Source organism: Aptenodytes patagonicus, chromosome 2 (genome assembly GCF_965638725.1).
Source record: "Aptenodytes patagonicus chromosome 2, bAptPat1.pri.cur, whole genome shotgun sequence".
NCBI classification, from domain to species: domain Eukaryota; kingdom Metazoa; phylum Chordata; class Aves; order Sphenisciformes; family Spheniscidae; genus Aptenodytes; species Aptenodytes patagonicus.
The window spans coordinates 147,936,222-147,955,904 of NC_134950.1; the positions used below are offsets into that span (position 1 = coordinate 147,936,222).

Consider the following 19,683-nt stretch of genomic DNA (forward strand, 5'->3'; position numbering starts at 1 on the left):
ATTCAAACCTTGATATATAATCTTCCTACACATCCAGGAACAGTGTATCCCTTTTTGCAACTGAATATGTGTATGCTGTGTTGATTGCTGAGGTTCTTGAGGGTCTGAATCACTGATGTCGAGGTGGTCAGACTTGAGAGCTCTTCAGTAAGGATAGAACTGAAGTGGATGACTTTTCTCCCCATTCTTCCTTGCTCATCCTTGATGTTTTGATGTTCCTCGTCCCTTCCCAATCAAAACAAGAAGAGGGTCTCATCTGCTACCAACGTAGTTTAACTTTTTTTTTAGGACTAGAACTTGTTCTGATTTTGCCAGGCTTCTTTCTTGCTTATTCTGTCTTTAGCTCTTATTTTCCAGATTTTATTACTTGCAGATGTTTTTCTGTATCCCTTTTGTGAATCTATATCCCAAGTCTCTGTCCCTTTGTGGTTCCATATTATTCGTATAATTAGCTGTGTTACAAAATGCTTGTATGTTATTGCTGGGTTTGCTGTTTTAGTGTTCTTATGTCTGGGTTCAAGGCAAGCAAATATTGATTATATTGTGCTTAGTATACTTCTACTCGTAGAAGTCTTCTGCCTTGGTATGCTTCCTGTCAATGATGGGATGGAAAGTCAGTTCCCTATGCCTTGATTCTGAACCCACAGTGTCAAGCTCTGATGGCTGAAGGCTAGGTACTGCCTCAGAGCAAGAAGGTGGTGTGTCACCCTGCTCCAGTCTTGTCTCATGGTTTTCTTGCAAAATCCATGTAGGTCTTTTGCAGTTGTATAGCTCCAGATAGCTCCAGGATTTTCTGTCACACACTACAAGCTGTAACATACTGTAAGCTGTAACAAAAAGACAGCTAGTTAATATATAGGTAATGATTAATGGTTAAAATAACACGATTCTTGTACCAGTACTTGACTGTCCTCTAAAAATGTTGTGGTAGAATCAGGGTTTCTGCATCTGTTCCTGATCTTAGTTGATTCTCTAAAGTAATACGTCCTTTCACTGCTTGGTGCCTATTCATGAATTTTTTTAGCTACTTGCTCTATTTGCTGTGATTCCTTAACGTTTTTGGTATAAAGATTCCAAATTAGCCCCAGGTTGGTGGTGTTCTGGGTATTATATTCTGGTGATACGGGTGAACATTTACAATGTTTACCCTAAATTAGATAGATGAGAAATGTTGCACACTTATTTCTCTACACATAGCACAGTTTTCTGGCAATTCCTACCGAAACAGATGCAGAGAAACAATAATGTGTATCCATATCTGGTGTCATAGATCCTAGAATCATTAACTGCTAATTGACTCCACATACAAGTAGTTACTGCTATTGTAGGAGCAACGTTCTATGTCCATTGTGGGGGCTTCTTCAGACTGCATTCCAGTAGGACAGGCCCCAGTGGCTATAACCCCATTTCTTACAGTGCCTTTCCAAATCTGTTAATACACTCTCAGTAATGCTACTTAGTTTCTGTGCAGTGACTGATAGATCTCTTCAGGCAATAGCAATGCAGGTTGTGCATGTGCTGTTTTACAATCATCTCTATGCCTCCTGTATAGTATCTTGGCTTTCATTTCTGCTAAAATCATAGTTCTATCCCATTTCAATCCTGCACACTGACTGTCCCATAACTTGTGTGTTGGTGATTATTGCTCACAGAATCTACTATGCCGTTAGTAGTTTAACAATGTTAATACACTTTCCAGTTCCAGTACTTTTCTTTCTATAAAACTAATATTTTTGCTACTTCTATCCACATTTTGATTCCCATATGACATTGTTAAATCTTAGGTAAATAACATTCAAAGATGTATTTATATATGTATTTACTTCATGGGTTTTGAATGTTGCATATAATATGCCCCAATTTTGATAACTTATTAGTCAAAGTTTCTACATCAATGGTGTCCAAAATTCCAGTTACAACTTCCGCTCCCTCTAAAATGGTATCCCTAAACACTTTTGGTATGTTGTACTCAATCATATGGAATCCATTTCTGGGTCAATGCTACAAATGTCTCTTTAATAAAAGGAGTATATCTGTTCTGCCTTGGAAAAGTCAAAGTAAATGCTTTGTTCACAGTAATATGCACTCTATTAATTTGCTGCCACTGAGCAGTATCTTGTATTCCTAAAATTGTGAATTGTCTCTCAACTGGAATCTTTGGTTTAAAAAGTTAAACAACAGCAAGAACAAAACTCTGTGAACTAAACACGTTTGACCTTTTTTCTGTTTTGTTTCAGTTTCTACTTCACTTCTGGCTTTCGCACTTGGTTTAACCATCTCTGGTGTTTTCCACTCATACTTCAGTTGGTGTGGTTGTTCAGGTTCCATCACAAATGTAGGTTATTTTGATTTTTAGCCAAGTAAGTAGAAATAAAATATCCAAGTTAATTTGCATACTGCTTCAAGCCCCCATAATACATTCCCTTAAAATCAGAGACATTTGTTAAAATCATAAGATTATTTTGGCATCATGGAACGTAGATGCTATTGCTTAGCCTTTACACTTATGTCCCATAATTTTAAAGTAGTGGAGATACGTGTCCAGTGTTTTCATGCTCTTTGGTACAAAAGAGCTTTCCATTGCCACTAAAGGTAGGGTCTGTTATCAACAAAAAGCAGGGTGCTTGCTACTCCCTTGTAACACAAACAAATATTCACAATTTTGAACCTAACGTAATTATTAATATGCAATTATTAATAAAAATAAAAGCATGTGAACTTCACTCGGACAAAGCCTAACAATTAATTTATGCTGCTTCTTTTAATAGCCTTTCTGCTGATTCTGGTGAGGCTTCTGATACGCCTTACTCACTGTTAAATTTTAATAGCAACATATATAACATAACATTCTTGCTTTTTGTTAACTTATTTACATTCCCATAATTGAAATTGAAACTGGAACTACTTAGGCATTTTTCCATTCTGGAGTTTTACTTGATATGCATAAGGTCCTGCTTTATTTATAATTGGAACTAGTCCATCCCATTTACAGTTTAGACTGTAAACTTGCATGGAAAATACGGAACATTACTTTCCATCCTTCTTGCCATTCTGCAGAGTAGTGGTTTGTTCTTGTTTGTTTATCCATGCATTGAGCATTCCTTCCCAGTTGAGTTGCTATAACAACATTAATCTATTTCCAGTGTTTAGATAGGGTCTGTATCCATTCTTCAGTGAAAACATTAGGCAGTTTTTTCTCCCAGGCATAGCTCTAAATCATGTGAACTTGTGAGAAGCTGTTGTGGTTCACAGGTCATTAAAATGACAAGATGATGTGATATCCCAAACTTTTCTGTAGTTTTCACCATTTTGGCTATTTTTATAGTCCCATTGGGACATTCAATTTACCTTGAACTGAGAGTTCCCAGCAATGTGGAACCTTTCTTTTCTTCCCAGGCCTCCACATGATTCCTTGATGATTTGCCCTGGAAAATATGTTCCTTGCTCCAAATCAATTTATTGGTTTAAATTCCATCTGGAAAATACAACATTAAATGCCTGCACTGGGGTAGACTTGGCTGTATCTTTCTTTACTGGAACTACCTCAACCCATTTTGTCAGTGGATCTAGTATTAGCAAACAAAATACTTAATCCCACTTTGCATGGTAGGTGGGATTAAGATGGGACTACACATGGTCTAGTGTAGTCTCTTTGTATCCTAGCCTGTGGTTCATGAATTCTCTAATGTTTTAATGTTATTTTTCTCTTAGTGGGGGTATTTACCACAGCACAAGTTAAGCAGTTATGTACCCATCTGTCTTCATGTTCGGCCAACTAGCTATCTTCTAATACTCCTTTTTGCATTCAAGCAACCCCTACACAATCTTGTTCATGCACCTATTGAAGCAAATCTACTTGAAGTGTATATAGTGCTCTCCATCTACACGTTTGTTATCTGGCCAAGCTATGCTCTCTATGCTTCACTTGTCTACTAACTTCTATAGTAATCGCCCCTCAATTTCCTCATTTCCATGTTGTAAAGTGGCTAGGTCTTTGATACCTTGCTTTGTATAATTTTCTTTGTTTTGTTTTCAAAATGGGTGTTTCTTCAAATGTTAAGTCTACTGGGACCACCACAACCTTGGCAAGGGCATCTGCTTGACTATTCCAAGACTGCTGTTTCTCTATTTTTCCTTTTGGTATGCTTTTACATGACCTGCATATTTTTTTCCTCTCTGCTTTTTTTAAACTATGTTCAGGATTTCCTTTCCATGATTGATAGGCTACCAGATTTCCATTCTGTGTTTGTAGGTCATCTTTATTCCACGTTGGTAGCCAAATAGTTAAAGCTTGATCTATCTGGTCTGAAACTGTGTACAAAGCCGGATCATTTCCTTTAGGTTCCTCTTTTAACATTCTTAGCAGAGCTTGTAGTTCTGCTGCTTGTGCAGAGCGAAGGCAGGCAGCTCTTTTTATTTTTCACAGGGCTTGCAGCATATCTAATTAAGGATTTTCCATCATTTTGATAAAAACTGGACCCATCTGTGAACCACACTGAATATCCTGTGGCACGAAGTCAGCAACGGAGCTTTTATCTGGTGAGAGACACATAAACAGGTAAAGGGCACTTATGTTCTGTTCTAGAGGTTAAAAGCCATATAGAGCTGGTGATAAAATCTTGTCATCTTCTACAGAAAGCTCTTGGTTTATAAAAGCCAATGTCCATCCAGCTAACCTAGGGTTTGATACATATCCATTTTGTACTTTTCCACTGATTATGTACTTTAGTGGAGTACGTGTGATATGTACTACTGCAAAACAGCCTCTAGTGTTGTATTCCCAAAGCTCATTGCCTATGCCAATGCTAAACCTGGTTTTTAATACGGGATAGAGTTCTTTCCCACTGATCTTAAGACTCTCAAAGCAAAGGCTGTAACTTGCATCTTATTTCTGTGTTCTTGAAATAGCACGGTCCCAAGGTCTAGATCGGTAGTGGCCAGCTGAACATTAGAAGAATCTGGGCATCTGATGGCCAGGGTTTGAATTAGTGGAGTTTTGCTTCTTTCTGTTCTTTCCATTCTTGTTTGTGAGATTTCTTCACTAATTTGATTAGTGGTTTACTGATTTCTGCAAATGTAAGGATATTCTCACAAAAATGTAAGCAATTCCAAAAGTGAATCTAATGCAATTATTACTGTGGGGGCATGGACTCTCATAGTCAGTTCTACCATTTGGTGATCCCAGCATCACCCTCCCTTCCTGACCTAAAACTATTTCTGAGTATTTCACTTCAGATTGTACCAACTGAGTTTTGTCATGATTACCTTTAAAGCCTGTGTTTTGAGTAATGCTGATTACTTCTTGGGTATACTCCTGGACTTTCAATTCAGTTTTTCCATGTACCAACACATCATCCATGTATGATATGACATAACACATTTTGATGGTAATTTCATCCACATTTGATACATCTGATCTGAAAGTCTTGAGGTACATGGATAAAAAAATATTGCTTTCCCTCACAGGTAAATGCTTGTTTTTACCAGCTTTGCTCTGCTAGTGGAATTGCAAAGAAAGCATTGGCTAAGTCAATAACAAAAAATCAGTGAGATATTCTGTTTAGTGCTGCAAGAATTTGAGGCATCTTTCCACCACAAACAACCTGAGAGGTGGCTACCTTATTTAAGTGTTAAAAATCCACTTTTAGGCTTTTTTCTTTGCTTTTATCCCTGGACAAAATGGGATGTTAAAATTATAGGTCTCTGTACTACGACCTCGCTTTCCAGTAAACATGTTGATGGTGAGTTGGAGTCCTTCCTCTGCTTCTTGCGGGTGTTGATATTGTTTTTTGGGAAGGAGGATCTGGACCTTCAACTAATACACAACTTCTATTTTTCCACATTTTAACTTACGGACACACAAAACTTGAGGAAATTCTGTTACCCAAATATCTACTGTTTTTACTTCCTCCGGATTCTTAATAACAAAGCATCAATGACTTGCAGGAATCACTCCACCCTCACCTCCCACTGGTCAGCCCCAATTCCACAAACATCTGTAGCAAAATCTGCAGCTAATTGTTTCAACCAGGCTGTGCCAATAATTCCCTGCTGTTTATAAAAGGGATCCTCCCATTCCTATACTCAGAAGGAACTCCTGAACTTGGCAGTTATTTAACCGCAGGCAGAGGTCTTAATACCGGGGCTTGAACATCCTTTCATGCATATAATACAAGTTTTATCTTTTTTCTACTTTCTTGAGTTCCAGCTGGAACAAATATTCATTGAAGAGTGTTTATTGACACTATGGTATCAATTAACATCACGGCCCTAGTGGTAGTTAATGTTCTTTCCCTGACCACCCAGTACTAATACTGTTATTGGCTATTTGCATTGGTTATATTGTAATTTTACCACTAGATCAGGGGCAGGTAGACAGCAAAGTGTCCCTAGTCTTTATTACTGAGAGGAAGAGATGATGCCTGAGGGCTTCACTGAGAGGGACCTGTTATGTTCTGTAGTTTTCGTTCCTCCTCATCATCTTTTTTCGTTAGCTTGACAAAAGAAGCCAGCAAGGAATTAATGGATTCTATCCCATTTTCTCATATCTTTGCCTCTTTTTCTCAAACTTTACCATGTTGCTTTCCTGCAGTCTCACTGGTATTCCCTAAAGGAAGTTTTTATCATGTTCTCCAAGGGTCTTCTGCAGTTATTGTTACCACCTCTTTTTACACAAAGAGCTAAACCCACACTCAGGACTGTTTTCCCTTTTCTGTTCCTTTTGATCTGTATTTTTAAATGGAGGCTGTGGGTCCTTTATGACCATATTTCTGAAAATTACACTATGTGCAGACCTTTTGACAGATCCACAGGACTGAGATTTTCTTGCATTCCTTCTTACCTTCATTACCTTGCCCATTTGTTGAAGCTGAATTTGCAGCTCCTCCCATTGTGTTTCTGCTTGATTCACAGGTCCCAGAATTACTCTTGCTGACTTAACCCTTGTACTGCTGCTACTTTAAAGGCACTGTGGTTCTATTAACTCAAACAGATACTTCCCCAGATGCCAGTCCCAACAATTTTTCCATGATTCATATGATTTTACACTCTCATAGTGTTCTTCTAGGTGGAATAACCTGCTAGCCAATTCTCCTTTCAGTGCTCAGGTAGCTGTTCTGAGACATCTACCTACCAAATTTCTTACAGGAGATTCTTCCTGCAACGTAGCTGATAATCATACTTCACTCTGAGGCAGTGTATTTAAAGGCTGTGCAATCTTTACCAGTAAAGGAAAGCTAGACCTTAAGGCCTGAAAGCCCCATTTTACAAGTTTCTGAATTCAGTGGCCTCAAGGTTTAAGCAATTACTCTTGCTTGCTCTGCAGTCAGTTGCTATTGTTATAATCTCCCAAGTTTTAGGAGCAATGCAACCAAGCAGGAGTAGCCAGCACTGAGTTCTGTTTTTACCAGTCTTTTGATTGTAACTGTGTAAGTGGATCACAAAAGCCTATTTTGTTCTCACATTAACATGAATTTTCAGTATAGTTGTGGACTGAGTTTCCCATATATCCCTGTTTTATTCTAGATAGAGAAATATTAATATATTCATTATATATAGTTGACAGTTGTGTCCTGGGTGACAGCTATTGAAGTAAAAGGGCTCTCTGAGTGTGCAGAATCCATCTGTACAGTATAACTTTCAGTATCTGTCTTCAAGGTAGTAAATGGTTCACTGCAAAAACTATAAGGTAAACCTAGCAATCAGAAACTGAGAACCTCCTCTTAAACACCATTAGACTAGTATTATATACCCAGATCAAAAGAGAGACAAAAGTCTGACTGTTTTTATTATCATCTAGATCAAAGTTGATGCACAACAGAGGGTTTTGGTAACATTTGCTGTTACTTCTACTCCTATTTTGCTGATATAGAAGATATATATGCATATTTCTTTTTTCTGTTGTTCACCCCTCTCTTTTTCCATATATTCATATAAATACATGTGAAGAAGAAAGGGGATTTTCATAGGTGAACAATGTCATTATTGCTTTCCTCTATTTTCTATCATGGTTTAACACTAATATATGACTAGTGATATGGCACAACAGTCAAGTCCTTATCTGTATCCATGTGATCCATTGGGAGGAGACCAGTTTACTCAGTTTACCATTATCAGAATAAGCCACTAATATTAATATTGTGCTAGCACAGAGGATGTTTTGAGCACTACCATAGTGGTGGCATATAAAAAGAAACAGGATAATAACTTCTACCCATTCTTGGGGTTAAAATGTTTATGGGGAACATCTTACTATGAAATCTTGGAGTAAGCATTATTCTGTCTGCCCGTCTTCACCCTCTTGTGAACCAGAGGAAATTGTTGGTGCGGGTGCCAGATTTCACTGGAACAAGGTGAACTCTAACAAATTAAGCGTAATCACCCAATCTAACCCCCAGTATATGAAAAGACCATACATGCACTCATGATGCTATAGACTTATCTTCATTTTTAGGCCTTACAGAACCATGTACCTATACTTTCCTTGAAAGACCTACCACTCTTAAATAGTTCAGTCTACTTGAAATATGAATATAGGTGGAAATCAATTAGGAAAGTAGGTGGTAATTCTGTCCTGTGAAGTGACCCACCATACCAGTATTCCAAAAGAGTATTTGTCACAGGTATATTTGGGACAAGATGAAGTACCACATTTCAAATAATTTTTGTTCTTGTAAACATGCGATTTCACATACACATTAGATTTGGACTATCCAATTGGTGTGTGAGAAATTCTTCCTGGTCCTGTCACACACAGTAATAGGCATCTTTCTCTGCTAATGTGTTGCCGAGATGTTCCGTAAATAACGTTTTTTTATTATTTGAACAAGGCAGATATGTTCTCCTCCCTCATGGGCACCATACCATGGAAACAGTTTTGGTTATAGGACTTGGCCTTGTTCTGGTCACACCTGCTTATAACTGCCAACTCAATGGACTTCTTCATGAATTGATTGCCAGCCATGCATGAACACTGCGGAAATCATCTATCTTCTTTAGGATTTGGGGTAACCTAGCAATATATCTGTCCCCAGACACCATGGAAAATGCTATAATGTCTTCTGCAAATGGCCCATGACATGGAATCACTACCAGATCATTTCCTCTAGTGGTTAGATAAAAGGCTTTGTTTGCATGCCACCAAGTCCCATAGATACTCACCAGAGGTAGTTTAAAACATTCTCTAAATTCAGTTCTGCTTCATAGTATTGACTATACAAGGAGCCCCAGAGGATGCTCCCATCAAGGAATCCATGTAGTATTTAATAAGCATACCTTGCCCACAGGGGGAACCCATGGATCCTTAGGAAGTGGGCCTTAGGATCTCTAATTTCTACTGGAACAGCATCCCTAGTGTGCCAGGTGCAGACACTGAACACAAGGGATATAGGCCTTTTCTTACAGTAGCAAGTATCTCAGTTTGACTAAGTGCTCAAATGAGCTGATGAGAGTTGCTTCCTTGAACGTTGTTCCATACTAACAAAATCACTTGCTCTCAGTGAATGGTGACATGGAAAACAGGGCTGCTCTGAACACTTTATTCAGTCAGGATGAGCTGTTAATCATTCATTATTTGTTGCTGACTATAAAAAGAAACCAAGGAATTACATTTAGTGTCATGACCCTCACACAAGGTCATGTCTCATTGTGGGCAAGCAGAATGTAAACTGGGCAGAGGTAGTGACTCAGGGTTGAGTCAGAAAGGAGGAAGTCTTGAGTGCAAAGGGTGAGGAAACTGGAATATGAGCAGGGGTCACTGTGTTCCTTCAGATCAAGTGAAGGGCTTCAGGAGTCCCTGTGAACATCAACTTTTTGTGGAGCCACCCACCAGTCCTCCTGGCTCTGACCTACAGCCTTCATCTCCCATTCTGTCTGGGAAGTAGACAAGAAATCATGTTGTGATTTCACAGTCCATGCAGGGATGGTGAGAAAGCATTGGGGAAGTACCTCTGAGGCTTGCTGATTAGTTAAATACTTTGTATTGGTTCTTTCTGCTGTTTATTGGGCAGGAAGGTCTCTGTTTACTAATATTACTGTATGAGTTTGGCCATGCTTAGCACTTCTTAAATTTCATGTTGCTGTTTAATATGGTACGTCACTTTTATACAAAGTTTATGCTTAGAAATGAGTAAGAAATAAATAAGAAAAAAGATGAAATTTGGATTTGCAAGGCAGAAGTCTAATAAATTCAAGTTTCCATGGGAAATGTATGGGAAAAGGTTGTTTTGCCCTTGATATGGATAATATTTGCGAGTAGAGCAATAAACCTTGTTGGAATCAGAATACATTTTAATGATCTTCTGATGTGCCAGCTTGTCAGAACCAGAGTGAGTTTTGACTGAAAAGAAAGAACAGAGAAAAATGGTATTTTTAATAGGTAAGAAAGTAGTTTTAGTTTAGAATACTGGTATAAGTTTAAATAAAATAACAATATTATTGTAGTATAGATATTAACAAAATTATATCAAGCACTATAATACTGTACCCTATGGTGGCTGCTTAATAAATATATGGAGTAGTTGCTGTGAAGATAAGACAGTTAAATGATTTTAGGAGTTCTTCTAGAACTGGCACTCATTTAGATTTTTATATAGCAGAGTTGTCAATGAGGTAGAATGTTTTACTGACTTGGGAAGACAACTTTTCTATCCTTTAAAAAGCATGAAATGTATAGGATAAAGCAGGTCAGCTAGCAAAAGCTGATATCTAAACGCTATGCAGCTGTTTGGTCAATGATGAGGCAACTTGAATTGTGCTCACTAGTGACTTGAGAGCCTGTGGCTTGTAAAAGAGTTGATCTGTTTGGTAGTGCGAGAATAGATTTATCATAATTCTTGCAGACTAGAGACCAGAATAAGTTATGAGTCTTGGGCATTTTTGGGTCTCTGTGAAGAAAACTTTTTTCTGTATCAAATATAAGCCACATTCCAGGTTTGGGTTTGTTTTTTTTTTCCTAGAAGAAATCAAATTAAAAAAACAGAGGGAAAATTTCTTTATTCCCAAGAAACATTAGCTATTGTATATTTATCAGTAGCTGCTTAACACTTTGTAAAAACATATCTTGTACCCAGGAACTGGAAGCAGAAAATGGAAATGATACCTGGTAAACAACCAGTCCACAGGGAGACTAGCAGTTGTAGTGAATAAGCTTAGATAAATGTATCTTGCTTGACATCAATGTAAATGTGCTTGCTTCTTCCTGATCTCTTTCCATCCTCTCTGCTACCAGCTTCAGCTGTTGACAGCCCCTGGACTCAAGATGGCTTAGAACTGCAAGCAAACCAGGAGCTTGTACCTGGTAGTGTCGTGAAAGATAAGGAGCTCTGATAAGCCATTGGATAGGACTTTAGGAAATGAATTTGTGGAAATTAACATTAATGAACCCTTATGGAATGAGGGAAATTGGGAGTTAAGATACAGATAAATTAACGAGACAGTAGAGCATCTAGTCTAGGTCAATAGAATGACTACAGGTAATTGCCTTTTCAGTAACAGTAGCCATAATGTAGCTGGCCACAACATTCAGAAATCTGATGTTCTAATCGCTGAACTCTCTGTGACAGAGCTAATTCCTCCAGTCTCTTTAGAACTATTTCTTGCAAACTGATCACATGCAGGCACATCTTGATATCATAACTGTAATCTTCCTAGTGGATCTACCTGGATTGTTATCAGGGATGCATTGGCGTTGTGGCATGTAAAGTGGACAGAGCTGTGGCATGTGGCAGTATGTTTCTGGAAGCAGAAGTGGTTGGTAAGAGGAAGCATTACCCCTAGTGTCTATGGGTATGGCTGTTTAAAAGGTTTGGAGCTTGTGAACAAGTGTGTGTCTGCACTGAACACGATTGCCTGTAGAGCCACATTTACCTTACAGTATATGATAATTTGTTTTACAGTAAACATCAAAAAAGAACAAAGCAATTTGACTCTGGTCAAAGACTTAACATGCAGAACATGGTCATAGTGCCCTAATCAATCTCTTATGAGATGAACTGAATGAAGTGATTATTTTTAGTCATTTCACTACAGTAACAAAATTCAATATACAAGATTAAGTAAAATAAGTAAGTATACTTCCATACTGCTACAGCACAAGAAAGTCAAATTAGTTATAGAAATTAAAAATATTTGCCTATTTTTGAAATAAACCCCAGTTTGGGGCTACTTTGCTCAAAAAAACCCCTGTGAAACAGTTTGAGTCCAGAGGATAGCAATGTCAAAGATTAACAGCAGAAACTCTATCCAGAAGGGTTATAAGAACTGGGGGTTTTTTGTCTCAAGAGGACAGACAACACTTGTGAAAGCAGCATTAAAATTTCAAAAGTACTACAAAGTGGAATGGAAGAAGTTGTTCCTCATGTTTGCTGTGGATAGGAAAGGGGTAACAGATCTAACCTATCTCAAGGGCAATTCAGGTTGGACATCAGAAAAACTTCCGAACCATTCAGATAGTCTAAAAGTTTCCATCTTTGTTTTTGGAAACTAGCAATGGAGTGACAGAACTCAAACATCTGTCAAGAACAACAGATGGAATAGTTGATCTGGTCTGGAGGAAGGAGGATGGACGGGATGACGTTCTGAGGTCTCTTCCACTCCTCATTTTTGTGATTTGTAAGGGATATGATGCACTGTAACTGTAGAATAGAGAAATAAACAAAACTTTGGAATTCGGTATTAATAGGTGGAAGCTGAACAACAGGTTTTGTATTCTCATTGTTTCCTGTGTAGTCTAGGCATTTAACAAATTGTATGGAATAGAATGCAAGTATTTATAAAATACAATTTTAAATAGTATTGTAGAAGGGAATAAGTCAATATGACTAGCTTTGATTTCTGTATAGGATATAATATTAATACTGTTATATATCTCATATGTAATGACTTGAGCTTGTAAACTCCTTCCCCACTTCCTCAGGAGTTCAGCTGTCTGTGATCCAAGACACAGCTGCCTAACCCTCTCAGACTTGTGAGGAAATTGCTAAATTCTGAGCAAGAACTGCAAAAAAGTTGGTAGAGTGGACTTCTGCAAGTTAAGAGATGTAAAATCACAGACAGAGGTAAGACTATTGAGATGGAGCTAGGCAGCAGTTCAAGGATTCAAGAGGAAAAACATCATCATGAAAAGGAATAAAATCCTAAGGGAGAAGCAGGGATTTGGAAGGCGGCAATTCAGTCACACTGAGGATCCATTCCCGGGGCAGTAGAAACCAGCCCTACCCCACCTCACTGAGAACTTCCTGGCCAGCAAAGACTTTTTCTGTTTCTTATTCAGGGCACTGAGCATACTAACACTCAGTTTAGTATTTCATTAATTCCAGTTATCTTTTCTGTGTAGCAACTAATCAGTGATTGCTGAATACTTTTAAGTTGTGTATATCCAGCTTACAAAGGCTCTTTGTGCATGGCAAATGGTGTCCAATCAAAGTGATTCAGTGAGGGAAGGATAAAAGTTCATTCAAGTTCCTTGGTTACTTGTACTGTTACAATGTTACCAGGCATATCATTGGCTAGAAAAATTATCAGGAAAAAAAAACTGGATGTGTCTGTAATAATACATGCTTTATTCAACTTCAATAGGGAAAAATGTTTTCCAGCTGCACAAAAAGTCACTTTTATTATTGTTTTTCCATCATTTTTCATATAGTATATTAAAGACAGTAAACTGTGAAATAAAGTCCTGAACACTTTTAAATCCCTAATGTTTTATACTGTATTTCTTTGAATGAATATATCTTGTTTTTCCAGATTCAAAAGGCATCTGTTTTTCTAGATATGCTGAGGGTGAAAACATCTGCTCATGCTCGAGAAAGATGGAACTTTTTAATCCTGCTTTAAATAGTTTAAGAAATCTTAACTAAATCTAAGACAAATGTATTTAATCGAAGTGGTATTTATATTTTTCTCTTATAACTGTAGTAAGAATCTCATTTTAAATGCAACTATATTGCAGGCAATGATTATGAAAAATATTATCTCCTCACACATTAGTGCATCATCAAGTCACATTTAATAGCTTCAGTGATAAATAAACACCAAGAAAGTTGTTTTCCATATATAGGAAATATCTCTCAAAGTGAGCTGTAGTTTTGGCTGGATTTTCTGTTGTTGGATAAGTATAAGCCAAAAAAATTTGAAGCTTTCAGAAACAAGACTGAGTTTGTAAAGCTGAAAACTGACACATTACTAATAGGAAGCTGGTGACATTCCTTTAGTTTGTGACAGTTCCCCTTACTAGAAGAAACAATTAACTCCAAATCAAATCACCAGACAATAAAAGTGAAGCTTTGTAATATCATTAAAACATTCTTTTCAGAGCAGACTTTCTTTTTAAACACAAACAGAAGCTTGATGCTTACAAGAACTTAATTTGTCCTCATGCTTATTCCAGGACAAATAAGATGTCTAGCAATTCCTATAGGTGGTATCTTGTGGCTGAGCATACAGCATAGTTCAAGGAACACAAAATTGTCATTTTCTGACTGTGTGATAATTCTCTTCGTATAGGACAATTCTCGTTGATAGAATGGTGGCCAAGTTGGCAAAATTTCTGTACAAAGTAGGATTATTTTCCAGCACTGATTAACAGGAAAGAGGCTGCTAAAATGGAACAGGAGTTCCCTGGGTATCATAAATCAGAGCTTGTTCACAGTTGTTCTAACCTATGCTAGGGCTGAATGTCACTGAGGAATCATTACCGGATTCCTGGGACCCTCTCCACCATTTCGTCTACCTGGAGCTTATTGGAAAATCCAACTCTCCATCTTTAAAGGAAATAAAAGAAAAAAATAGTTTGTGTCCTTTTCTCTGGCTATAATATATAAAGGTTTTGAATTATTTGCTTCAGTTTCTTGTCTTGTTTGCTATTTTTATTGATAAGCATTAAAAAAAATGGTTAGTTTTTCTTGATATTGTCCAAAAAATTTTGAAGGTATCATGCCATCATTTCACAGTATTTTGACTCTGATGTCAAACTTAGATTAAACTTTCTGTGTCAGGTGTTTATTCCAATATCATGTGTCAGTTGGTCATCCCCTTTGCTGGCTTGCATCAGATAAAAAAAAAACAACACAAAAAAACCCCATGCAACCGATATGTGATTTGTGGGATGAGATTCTCTCAACACGAATTCTTTTCTGGAAGCATAACTAGTTGAAACTTCACCACAAAACATGAGCACCCTGTTTTTCAAAAGCCTTTTTCTGCCATTCCAGAAGCTGACTTATGATCAGTTTGTTCATAAAATATTAAGACATTTTGACATATAGGAGAGGGTTGGATAAGTAAATTTAGATGAATAAATGCATGGAAACAGTCTGGAATAATTACTAGTGAGTTACAATACAGAATGATCTGTGTTACCTAACTTAACTGCAGTCCAAAAACTGTGTTATAATCATGCAAAATACAGCTTAAACACTTTTGTGAAGAACAGAGCTATGCTGACAAGACTGGTGAATGGTCTGTAAGAGCAATGACTTAGAGAAGGATTTAAGGTTTGTCACAGTTTATTGTTACAGTACAATCTCTCATTGCAATAGAGTGCCCAAGAGAGATGATTCAAACCATGCATTTATATCAAGTAGGAGAAGGGAATTAATTTTGCCTCAGTCTACAGCATTACAATCTCTCCAGAATATTTCAAGGGACCTAATGGTCATCTTTCAAAAACACAAGAAGTTCTTATGCTCAAAATTCTAAAAAAGATGTGTGAGTATAATCCAGGAGCTATAAAACTATGTCAGGCAAAAGGAAATTGGCTGCTACCTTAAAGAGAGGGTTGAGTAAACCTTATGAATATTTATAAGTATTTTCACATAGAAAAAATATCTCACAATGGAGGTCTTCATAGAAGTAATAATATCCAAGAGGTATTGTTCTGTTTTGAACTAAACAATTTCCGTGAAGGGAAATGGAGCATAGAAGCAGCTAGCCAATAGGTGCAAGGAACTTGTGAGCATTTGCAATTTTTTAGGTAAAACTAGATGTTTTCCTCATGTATAGGCTTTAATTTAGACAAGGTCAACTTTCCTGATCCTATGAGTCACTTTCCAGAATTTTCAACTGGCTAAAATCTCTTAAGACATTTACCACATAACTCAAAGAGGTAGCTCTTTGAGCTGCAGTTGTCATTATCTTCATAGAGTCCCACTGACCCACTGTGGGATAGGGCTGAGATGGATGTGTCGCAGAGTTTTAGACAATCCAGGTGCATGAACCTTATCAACCATTTTCTACTTGCTTGTACAACAAGGGATTTGAATTGTCCAACAGTTCCCATATCAGCAGATCCTTGCTTCTTCTGGTCATAGGATAACAAACTGGTTTGGGAATGAATTTTGAATAGTTGATGAGCCTTAAATAGCTCAAAGGTCATAAATTGGTCATCTCTGTTTAAATCCATCTTCTGTGGGAAGTTTTGTGACTTGTAAGTAGAAGGAGAAAAAGAAAGTTTTCCTTCTTCTTGGACTTTTGAGTGAATAGGACACTCCACTTTCAAGATGTCCAGAACATCTTTACTTTGCATTAAGTCCATGTCCATTTGATACAGACAATGTCTATAAGAGATTTCATGCTTCAGAGCTTCAGCCTACAGAATTAAAAAGAAATCTCCCTTGGTGACATAAAAGATTGGTTAAAGCCGAGGGTAAGCTATTGATTTAATCAAATAACTGATCTGAGGGAAGACAGAAAATATTTTTCAAATGCTGGGTTTATGAATCCTGCTTATATATTTAGGGCAAAACTGGTTGTCAGACTTTGGATGAGAAAGTATTTCTCCTCAGATTAGATTGACTGGTACTTACATTGTTTCTGGGTCTTTTCATATATCTTGGGTTGTGAATCAGCTACTATGTTCACCTACATGTTTTTTATATACTCAAGTGCAGGTAATGTGCAGTGATGATGCCTCAGATGCTTATGTTGTTGGTTTACAACACAAATTTAATCTCTTCTGGCTGAAATTATATAGTCTAACTTAAATTATCAGCTTTAACATAGAAATAATCTGAATGATTTATAGCAAACCATGAGATACAATAGATTAGAAGAAAGATTTAGTGATCTTTTTCTGGCCTCAAATTCTGTGCAACTGTGAAGCTATGTCACTGAAAAGTCAAAGTACAGAAGTTATAGAGAAATAACAGAATTTTGTAGCTTACTAAGTAGATGTAAAATGTACTTTCCCAAGTTGCCCACTTTTTTAGTATCAGTTTAGTTGGTTCTGCTCCTAGTGTGATAAAACTGGCTGTAAAACAGTCTTTCATTTTCTTTGCACTACTGTATGCAGGCAGTAGAAACCCTGGTACAAATTGCTATAATTTATTTCTATTTCACTTTCTTATCATGATTGTACTGCAATAGCATTGAGACATTGCAATGAGATAATGGAATGTTGTGACAGATCTTGTAGTTTTGTCCATTCTCCCTTTAAGTGAAACTGTTGTGAAAGACCTGCGTATACTGTTTCATTTGTTTAAATTAATTGACTTTTCTCTAGAGTCTCTCATTCAACTTTATTCAGTTCCCACTGAAATAGTTGGACCAGTCCATTAAGATCAAGTCCAGCAAAGCACTTAGGCACACAAGTTAAAACCCAGAAGTATTCCCATTAACTGCTGTGGATAGAAGTCTATGCAAACATCTCAGGGTGACTTTTCATAAGCAGATAATACTTATATTTACTAATCCTTTATACTTTGCTTGACTGACAATGGTAAACTACACTTTCAAAAGTAATCCTCACTCTGATAAGACTCTTATGACTCTAATGACTCTGATAAGACTATCAATGACATAGTGGGATGGAGTGCACCCTCAGCAAGTTTGCAGACGACACAAAGCTGAGTGGTGCGGTCGACACGCCAGAGGGACGGGATGCCATCCAGAGGGACCTGGACAAGCTTGAGAAGTGGGCCCGTGTGAACCTCATGAGGTTTAACAAGGCCAAGTGCAAGGTCCTGCACCTGGGTCAGTCTGGGGGATGAAGGGATTGAGAGCAGCCCTGCCGAGAAGGACTTGGGGGTACTGGTGGATGAAAAGCTGGACACGAGCCAGCAATGTGCGCTCGCAGCCCAGAAGGCCAATTGTATCCTGGGCTGCATCAAAAGCAGCGTGGCCAGCAGGTGGAGGGAGGTGATTCTGCCCCTCTACTCTGCTCTGCTGAGACCCCACCTGGAGTACTGCGTCCAGCTCTGGAGCCCTCAGCATAAGAAAGACATGTTGGAGTGGGTCCAGAGGAGGGTCACAAAAATGCTCAGGGGGATGGAACACCTCCCCTATGAAGAAAGGCTGAGAGAGTTGGGGTTGTTCAGCCTAGAGAAGAGAAGGCTTTGGGGAGACCTTATTGCAGCCCATCAGTACTTAAAGGGGGCTTATAAAAAGGATGGGGGCAAACTTTTTAGCAGGGCCTGTTGCGAGAGGACAAGGGGGAATGGCTTTAAACTAAAGGCGGGCAGATTTAGACTAGATCTAAGGAAGACATTTTTTACGCTGAGGGTGGTGAAGCACTGGCACAGGTTGCCCAGAGAGGTGGTGGATGCCCCATCCCTGGAAACCTTCAAGGTCAGGTTGGACGGGGCTCTGAGCAACCTGATCTAGTTGGAGATGTCCCTGCCCACGGCAGGGGGGGTGGACTAGATGACCTTTAGAGGTCCCTTCCAACCCAAACTATTCTATGATTCTTTGTACTCCAAAACATTGTAAAAATACTCAGTTTTATCAAAATTTTGAGATTACAGGCATGCATGAATAAAAGGAAGAAAAATTATCTCTTCTGGTTAATTATCAGTTTAAATAGTTTTGTTTGAGTAAAGTGATAGGAGACCTACAGAGAAATTAATATAAAACTACTTGTCTTCTAGGACAAGGATTTTTATTTAACTTTTCATTAATTTTACTTCTGTAAAATTGTTGAACATGTCTAGTTTACTATATACATTGAAATAACAGTTAAGTGCAATTAATTTCTTTTCAATGTTTTAAATGTTATTTTCATTGAAGTAATGCCTACAGATACTGATAAAAACAATACATTCCACAATAAAATAAATGGTCCATTTCAGTTTAGAATCTGAACATACATTCAAAAATCAGAAGGATACTAATTGAGCAGATTTCTGCTGACCATAGCTGTTTCTAAACCATTTCTAAACTGAGTCTGAAACTCATCTTGCTGTTCTGCAGTTACTCAAATGAGAAACGACATGCACTGTAGGAAAATCCTGTTTTCTTTCAGGCTAGATGGGTCATGTTTTTCTGGATTAGACTTAGAAGAAGGGAAATGACACAAAAGAGTAAAACGCTCCTTTTGTGTTATTTGGTTTCATTCTCACTGTGTATTCAAGAATGGATTCATCCTTAAGTGTAACAGTTACTTGGAGCACTCAGCACCATCTTTAATAAGGTAAAGAGGAATTCCTGGGAGTTTTAAGAGGCATAATTAAGCCAACAGTAGGTAAGGGGAACTTTTCCTGGTGGAAGAATAGACTATTTGGGCTTGTTTTCCCGGGTGACAATGAAATAAGCATGCATGTAAGGACTTTGTTTGCTAAATATTCCCTTTAGGAAAAGGGAGACAGAGTCCAAAGTGCATACACTTTACTCTCCAAAGCAGGCGAGGCAATGGGAGTGGGAAAAAAGCAGGAGAAAGCTGTTAGTCATCTCTGGTTTATGTAAGAAGAGGAA

At 37.8% G+C, this 19,683-nt stretch overlaps 1 protein-coding gene across 4 annotated transcripts in view; it reads left to right on the plus strand.

Moving 5' to 3' along the window:
• Positions 1-4,380: 4,380 nt before the first annotated feature.
• The window catches only part of LOC143157096 (ATP-dependent translocase ABCB1-like), a 65,735-nt gene continuing 50,432 nt past the window's right edge, over positions 4,381-19,683 (plus strand). For 3 of the 4 annotated variants that reach the window (XM_076331591.1, XM_076331596.1, XM_076331595.1), the window contains exon 1: positions 4,381-4,558. The gene's annotated coding sequence lies outside the window, so the exon portion shown is untranslated. The remainder of the gene's footprint in view (positions 4,559-19,683) is intronic. The other variant, XM_076331594.1, reaches the window with a different exon arrangement.